The 6597-nt window shown below is 44.1% G+C and overlaps 1 long non-coding RNA gene across 1 annotated transcript; it reads right to left on the bottom strand.

The window, feature by feature from the left end:
* Window positions 1–627: 627 nt before the first annotated feature.
* On the bottom strand, window positions 628–2994 carry LOC138620385 (uncharacterized). The gene is made up of 2 exons (XR_011310873.1): window positions 2669–2994; window positions 628–2577 (listed from the first exon to the last, which is right to left on the bottom strand). It is a non-coding gene; the product is annotated as an uncharacterized lncRNA (long non-coding RNA).
* Between the last annotated feature and the right edge of the window lie 3603 nt (window positions 2995–6597).

The raw sequence follows: 6597 nt of genomic DNA, 5'->3' as shown, positions 1-6597 counted from the left end.
TTTATATGAAATAAAAATAAAAAAGTTGGATATATTTTATTTAAAAAAAAGTACATACTAAATCTAGACCTAAATTTCAGAATAATTAAAATACTATTATTAATATTTTTTCTCTTGACAATTCTTCTAAATTTTCTCTTATCAGTGCGCCACTGCTTCGATCTCATCGACTGGCAGCTTGAAGTCAGGGACGTAGGACACGCTAACAGCACAAGAGCATCAGCTGCAGGAGAGTACCGTCATGTTTTCATAGATGAGAGGTAGGCCAAAGGAATTTAATCAGAAGCTTAAAAGCACTGTGTACATTGCAGTAAAAGTCATATTAGGCCTTGGTGCTGTTTAGCTGCACGAACTTTAGTTGGTAGTTTGAATATTGCAGCGCTTAAAAAAAGGAGAATAAGTACAAGCTTGTTAAATGCCGTGGTGGGTCAAAACACACAAGATTTAGGCCAAACTTCATATTAGGAGGGGGGGGTAATCTCTGGTTTAAAGTGATCACAAGGGGAAGCGCACTACTGCCTGAAGTGCTGACTATGAACCATAGAGGTTCACACTTAGCCGTTTCCTCTTTATTTCTTACAAACTCGGCACATTTTCCTGTCAACTATAAAACATACTGCTCAGTGGTTATTTCAAAAGACTCTTTATTGTTCCAGTCACAGACACCTGTTTGTTGCATCTGTAGTGGACAGTATAAAAACAGATGACCAAGAAAATATACAACAGATGTTTAGCACCAGGTTCTTCAACAAACAAAAGGGCTGATGTTTTTTTTTTGTTTTTGTTTTTCAAATCACAAGACTGAGCCTCCCCACCTCCCTCGTGTTGAAATGGCAACCATAGTGACATACATGACAAGGGTCAGGCACAATACACACTACAGGGTTAAGTTTTGACCTACAGCCAGACATCTTGGATCTACCTGCCCTCTAAACAAGAAGATATTGATCCAAGATTTGCGTTTATCGATCAACTCGCTGGCCTCGTCTAGCACACAGCTGAAAAGCAAAAGAGCAGTAGGCCTAGCTGAGCCCCAGTGGAGGTAGGCGTCTCTTGCTGCACCTTGAGGAAAACAAAACAAAAAAACAGAACTCCAGGGAAACGGCATTACATCTCCCACCTGCATTTAAGCAGTAAATAATGTTTGTACGTTTATGATAAATACAATTTAATGCTATTATAAGTATGTGATTCCTCTGCTTCATAGAGAGGGGAAGCAGGCGGGGAAAACAGTTTGTATAGAAGTATCCTTTAAACTCACATTAGATGGCTATGGAAACAACTGAAGTAACATCACAGGCTATTGGTACTTGTGTACATCCAAACGTCTGTCAGCAATAAAATAAGTACTACATACTGATAAATCCTCTGGGTTTGTATTGCACCAAACATATTCTCTAGATTTACAGTAGGGGTTTAGTAGTGGGATGTGGGGTGTGCAAAATATGGGAGGAGGAATCTATGTAGTGGGATTAATAATCTCAAATGGAATAGTGCAAGAAGTAGATCTGACACCGACAGACAGTATGCGCTTTGGGTGAAAACAAAAAAACACTCACAAAGACAACGGATCCCACAAACCAAGAAATTAATCAGAATCTATGTTCTACGAATGCATAATGCCATTTTCTTCACTTCTCATACACCTCTGGGTTTTGTGGGGAGTTGGGACTGAATGTGTAGCCATTTTGAACATGCATGTTTCTGATAATTGCAGTCTGGGACTAAGATTCACAAATGCTTAGAAATACTTTAAAAGAAAAAATGAAATGAAATATTTGGTTTTTGTACAGGCTGAGGGTTAATTACTGTAGCTGACTGCACAATTGTATACTCGGGGCCCATACACAGATATCAATTACAGTGAAGATGGGGCTTAGTTGATCCAAAAGATTCCTTCATGAAAAGCATGTTTTTGCCGACTACACAACAACAGTGAAGCATCAAAAAAGAATGCAAACAAGGCTCGGATTGAAAGAATAGTTTTAAAATCCAATATAGTTTTACCAAACCTAAAATTATTAAATAAAAAATGTAATTTAAACAGTGCCAAAGTATGAGTCGCTACAAATTCTTTAAAAAGCTTTGGGGATTTTAGAGCTGGAGTCTATGACTAAGTATAAAAATTGTTACTGGTTTAACGTTAAAAGTTACAGTAAAGGAAGATGTCCAAGTTGGCCTTGACAATGAGGTATGTTTTCGGGGAGACAGCACTGGTTTAACACGGTCAAGCTTTGCCTTTCCCTTCCAACACGGCTATTCTGACAGGGCTCATCGACAAGTACTTATCCCACTAAAACTCTTTGATGTAATGATTTGTTCTACTATACATGTTCAAAAAGAGAAAGGCAAGTTGACCAAAAGGAAAAAAAAAAATAAAAAAAATGGACATACGTATCCATGGATAAAAATAGTGCAACATCAAGCTTTTAAGTTAGACTACTACATAATTGCTGAGTGTAAGACTGAACCATAGTGGGATGGTCAGTCCACGTGGTCAGCTCAAAGTCCAAAGGCACCACGTAAAACCACAGTCCCTTTCCCAGGAAGAGGAGGCCTCATGCTTCATTTAGTTTTCTGTCAGAGAAGGAGAGAAAGCACAGATTCATTTCGTGGCGATCAGATCAGCGTCTCGAGTGAATTTTAATACAAGAAGCAAAGTACTTACCGAATACATAGTCTTGCCATCTCGGCCCAGTTAGGCCCCTCATTCGAGATTGTCTCATGATTTTCGCTGGTGGTGGTTGTGGTGGTTCAGTAGACACAACCCCGGGACTTTTGTATTTGCCTATCTGCCTTCCAACTGGCACCGCATCCTGCCCCTGGACTGATTTGGGTGCAGAAGCTGCCAGCTCTCCGGAGGCATTCCTCCTATTTATACTCCTTTTTCTTTCAGTTTTCACAGCTTTAACAACTCCTACCAGATCCCTCTTCCTTTCCGCAAAGAGGCAAGCAGGAGGTGACCCATAATCCAGTTTTACAGTAAAGGAGTCCCCACTCACCAAGCCCACCCTCCCACCCTCAGCTGATTTGCTGATCTTCTTCAGTAACACACTGCACTTCTTCAGGGTCTCATGACTCCAGGCTTTAGAGCAGAGGTTCTGCTCTTTGTGTAAATCCACAGGCTCCTGAGTGGCAGAACGGTTCTCCAAACAGTCTGAGAATGCATCGTTTGACGATCTGCGTAATGCTTTGCATTTTGTATGTAGTCCAGTTGCTTCGTGTCCATTTGAGCAACTTGTTGCTACCGTAAAATTTTTCTTGTTTCTCTGCCTTTTTCGCCACGTGTCCCTTTCTTTCCGGATAAAGAACCTCGTCCTCGCTCTAAACAGAGTGGCCTGGTATTTACCCAACGCTCTGCTTCGACACCACTGAACTCCTCGATCGAGCTTCCACATTGTAAAGCTGGGGGTAAAAAGCTGTCGCCTAATTTTGTGTGTTGATAGAGGTTCCTTATTCCTCTTCCTCAACCGTCTCTGAGCCTGCTGATGTTGCAAAGGACTTTTTGGCACAGTTTTGGCAAATTTCTTGATGTGTTTGCGGAGTCGCTCTGCCTGAGGACTGTAGCAAACACTCGTTTTATTGACAGAACGTGGGATGTGCACAAGTTCGTAAGGATTACGGGAGCTCGTCTTCTTGGTGATAGCCAGAGACTGTGTCTCGGTCGTCTGCATGAACCAGGAGCAGATCTGCTGCATGCTACAGGACCTCGGTTTGTTAGGTGAACAGTCAAACAGCGATCGGACCACCGAGGGCTGTTTTGACTTCCTGGTAACTGAGCTGTTGCCTTTAGTGCTTCGTTTAGAACTGAAGGAAATTCCCTTTTTTATGTTTTCCACCTTGTCTGAGACCCAGGTGTCGGAGATTGCTCGTATTCGCTGGGAAAGCTCCTGGTTCATTGTCTTTTCCTGAGCTGACGCTGCCCACCACTTTAGCGTCTCTTTTGGGGAAAAGATTGAATCTACAGATACCCCTGCCAATCGGCTCAGGTGCTGAGTGACGCTCTTCCTCTCTGGTCCGCAAGGCTGTCTTTTCTCCCCTGATGTTTCCACACTACTCTGTTTCTCCTCCAGTCTCCTTTCATTGCTGGCCTTGGTTAGCAGAAGCTGTTTAGAGCGTCGCAGCAGAGCATTACTTCGGCTGTATGATCTAAAAGTGGAGGTGGCAACAGCATGCAACAAGTGAATTGAGGGTTTTCGCACTCTCACTGAGTGTCGCACTGCTACAGGCTGATTCGGAAGTTTGTCTTTACTTCCGTCCTTTATTTGACTCTTTTTGCCTGGTGACTGGTGGCTGATTGTCCAGGGCTCTTTGGCAGATTTAAATTCTGGTAGAAGTGCTTTCTTATGACCCAGTCTTTCGGGTGACCGCCGGGTATCTTTATTTAACTGAATTTTGCGTTGCCGAGGGGACACTGTAGTTACAGTAACTGAAATTCCAGAGATTTTTACTTTTGCAGGTCTACCTGGTTTCCTTGAGGGGACAGAATCATCCTTCTGCTGACATTTGATGTTACTGCTGGACTGAGGGGCGGGCTCTTTTGCAGGGTTGACAAAATGCAACTCCTCTGAGGCTGTTTTGATACTACCCGTGCTGGTCTGAGATTTGTGCAGCAAAATGCCCAAGTCCCCTTTAAGACCTACTGCTTGACAAGCATCATGGAATTCTGTTTGTAGCTGGTCAAAGCCCTCCGACACCATTCGTTTGTTTCTTCTAGAACGACCATACACCACTGTTATTTTGAGGTTCTTGTTTACATTCTCCTCCGTATCAGATGCTTGAAGACATTTCCCAGCTTCTGTTTTTGCCACCGTCGCGGACTCCACAGCCTTCTGCTTACGTGGTCGACCAATTGGCCTCTTGGCTTTTTGCTCCAGCTGTGGTCCCAGCTTCTTTGGCCGGCCTGGACGCCTTTTTGTAGGAGTGGTTTCATGGAGAAATGGCAAGTTACCTGGTGATCCCTGGCTCTCGGGTCCAGCTACACGCTTAGTTGGAGTACTTTCGCTGGATCTTCTGGAACCATTTTTAGGTGACGAGGAGGCTGACCTTGGTGAAGAGGCAGACTTTGGTGAAGAAGCAGACTTGACTGGTGAAGATGGTGTCTTGGTTGGTGAACAAGAAGATCTTGTGCGTGAGGTAGCAGATTTTAGTGGTGAAAAAATAGATTTTCCTGGTGATGCTACAGACTCGTTGCTCTGGCTTTTGTGCTTCTGAGGTGTTCCTGACCATGAAGACTCTACGCAGGGGTCAAAGGGTTCTTCTGCTTGTGTACCAGAACCAGAGCCGGCTGATTTCAGACTATATTTGATTCCTTCCTTATCTTTTACTGTTGACACGAACATGAGCTTGATTGGACTAGTGTACTGGAATTGGCAGATGGGAGGGCTCTTAACACAGGTAGCAGACTTGGTGGTGACATCTGTATTTGATGAGCCTCCAGGCACCTCTGACACCTGCGCTCTTCTTGGTGATGATCGTAGCCTTCCAAGAGGTGTTGCGTCACGGTCGCTGTCATCTGTCTTACTGTCCGAGCGGTGTTTTTTAGGACTGTTCTCTCTCGCAGCCACAGTTTGTGCAGAGACCTGGCATTGGTCTTCTGACTCCGCGAAAGATGGCCCACATTGTTCACTTTGTCTTGACTCAAAGGCAAGTTGCTCTGCGTGTTCAAGATGGGTGTCCTCAGCATCTGCATCTTTGGATAAGGCATTCGAGGTGCTAGATGTCAAAACCTTGTCCTTTTGTGCGCCATTGTTAAAGATGCTTCCAGTGAAACATGCGACAAAGAACATCTTCCTGGGCTCTGTGACGTAGGAGGAGAACCGCTGTGGAGGGACGATGTTTCTCCTGGATCTTCTTGCCTCCTTGGAGTCGTCTGATTGACATTTCGGTCTATCTGTAACGGGACAATAAAAATCTTTACCTTCATCCTGTACGTTGTCAGTGTCAGAGCTTTGACCTAATGGGGGTTCTTCATGGTTCCCATCACTTTCAGCGCTGGGACACATCCCATCTTCTTCACAGGGCCCAGCGCACAGTTTTCCTGAGTTTGCAGTCACTGTAGTCCCCTGTTCTCGTACATTATCGTCTTCTGAGCCCGGTTTGATATACTTGCTCTCTAGTTCAGGGGTGCATATTTGAATACCCGACAAAGTACGATCTGTTTCCTCACTGGATATTTCTCTTTCTTTCTCTTCTGCTTTGATGATCTGAACTTCTTCCGTTATTATAACTGCCTGTATCTCGTCTTTTACTCCATTCCCATCACTTTCTGGAGAAAGCAAGTTCAGTGGTCCCTCCCTAACTCTGTGATTCTGTACAGGTTCAACGCCTACTTCAGTTTCTCTTTTTGACACCTCTTTGACTTGGTTTGGGTCTGATGAAGTGCATGATGTAGTTACAGTAACATTTTCTTCTTTCAGTCTTGCCTTCTTTGCTGGCAGCACCTTTTTTCTCGTGCGCGACTGATCGAGCATTGCAAATTCCCGTTTAATTTGTAAAGTATGCCGTCTGGTTGAAGCATCACCGGCAGGTGTTGCTATAGCAGCGAGAACTTCCTGACGACGACGGGAACGGGTGTTAGGTGACGTGGGCCCTCTG

This window comes from Brachyistius frenatus, unplaced genomic scaffold, assembly GCF_029030835.1.
Source record: "Brachyistius frenatus isolate BFR_SWC_R1_liver_20210118 unplaced genomic scaffold, ASM2903083v1 Contig_23, whole genome shotgun sequence".
In the NCBI taxonomy this organism is placed as follows: Eukaryota; Metazoa; Chordata; class Actinopteri; family Embiotocidae; genus Brachyistius; species Brachyistius frenatus.
Note: the sequence above shows the minus strand (reverse complement) of the source record. Positions and strands in the feature narration are given on the sequence as shown.